This window comes from Cyanistes caeruleus, unplaced genomic scaffold (genome assembly GCF_971803275.1).
Source record: "Cyanistes caeruleus unplaced genomic scaffold, bCyaCae1.hap1.1 HAP1_SCAFFOLD_174, whole genome shotgun sequence".
Lineage (NCBI taxonomy): Eukaryota > Metazoa > Chordata > Aves > Passeriformes > Paridae > Cyanistes > Cyanistes caeruleus.
Window position 1 is genome coordinate 64,268 of NW_028255962.1, and position 1,852 is coordinate 66,119.

Below are 1,852 nucleotides of genomic sequence, written 5' to 3' on the forward strand. Positions count from 1 at the left end.
GCAGGCGAGGCCGTGCCGTGTGCAGAGCCCGCCGCTGGCTGCGATTGGCTGCTTCTGCCGTCACTCGTGGCTCTGGCGCGCGCTGATTGGGCAGAGCGGGGACAAGCCCGGCCCCGCTGGCGCCCCCAGCGCGGCCGTGGGGCAGGAGAGCCGCCATTGCCGGAGCGTCTGTGCGGGCCCGGCAGCGGCGGCAGCAGCGGCCGGAGCCCGGTGAGGCGGCGGCGGAGCTCGGAGGCGGCCCCGGCCATCGCAGGTGGGAGCCGCGCTCGGTTCTGCGGGGGCTCGGGGCTCGCTGCGGGCCCGGGAGGGGGCGGCAGGGGGCTGTGGCGGGTGGCTTGTGCCGTGGCCGGCCCGTGTTGGCCCTGGGCTGAGGGCGCTGCGGGAGCGGCTGCCCGCGGTCTCCTTGCCGCTGGGGCCTCGGCAGGAGGCGGTGGCGGAGCAGCGCTGGCTCGTCCCGCTTCGTGTCGGGAGGCCGGAGGTGGCTGCGCTGGGCCCGGGGCCGGGCGGGAAAATTCCCGGCGCCAGAGGTTTGTGTGGCCCAAGGAGCCAGAGGAGTGGTGTGCAAGTGACTTTATTGCTGCCCAAAGGGAGAGGCCATGGGGCATTTGCCGTGCGCTCTCTCCAGTTCTTGGAGGACGCGGCCTCGTTTTTGTCCTGATTTTCCCGGCCGCGTGTCCCTGTCCCTTTGCCCAACACTGGCCGAGGTGCTTGGAAGGTTCAGCCTTCCCGATCCGCCTGCTGCATGTCCTTTTTGTATAACACCCGATATTCCTGGCTCTGTGGAGTGTTTGTTCTTTTGGAAGTTCAGGCATGTAGCGGGACTTGGTTTGAGCAGCAGTCCTTGTCAATTAGTAACATTTTATGAAACTGGTGACTTCTCCCATTGCTTCCTTATGTACAAGTCCCTGGCCCTATCTCCAAGCAGATTCTCTCATTGCCTCTGTTTTTCCTTCCTGGTTCTTCTTTGTTTTTGGGATTGCTGTCGGTGGCCTCATTCTCTGTCCTTTTGTAGCCGTTTGTGGCTCAGGAGGCCTGGCTGCCACCTGCATCCCCTTGCTCAGCTGCTGAATGAGCTGCACTCAGCAAGGTGTGGTGCATGGTAAAAAGATGAGAGTTGCTGTAGCACATGAGAGGAGAAACAGCATTTGTTTAACCCACGGTCTGTGAGTGTACCATGAGACTATGTCCCATTCCCATCCTTTCTACGTTTGGACCAGTACAAGAGCTGCTTTTTTATTTCCTTTTTTATCTGTTCCTCCACTTTTCCTTTGTGATCTATTTGCCAAGAGCAGTTTGAGTCATTTACCTTTCCACAAACTCTGCCTCGATTTTCTGCTAAAAGGTAATCTGATCCATCCCATGGTGAAATGTTGTGTTCCTCATCTGAGTGGATTGGTTGGGAAGAAGGTTGGGAGCTGTCTGATTGAGTATGTCAGGAAAATTAATCCACAAACCCCAGAGGTTTATGTCTAAAAAGGATACAGGGGAGTCCTTTGACTTCATGTGAATAAAGGGAGAGGCCATGGGGCATTCCCCTGGGGTCTCTCAAATTTTTGGAAGACACAACCTTGTTTTCATCCCAATTTCCCGGCTCCGTGTCCCTCTCTTTCCCCACTGCCTGAGGTATTGGAGAGGTACAGACTTCCCGGAATGCCTGATACCTAAGATTCCCCTCTAATGTGTAACCCTCCCTCTTAATTTTTAACTCTTATGGAATTTATGGTTTTCTTGCATTATTTCTTTCATTTTTCAATATTTAATCTCATTTATCAGCAATCCTACAGTCTGTAAAGACAAATAGATATTTTCCATTCATCCATCAGTGGAAACTTTCTCATTGTTTCTTCTATCT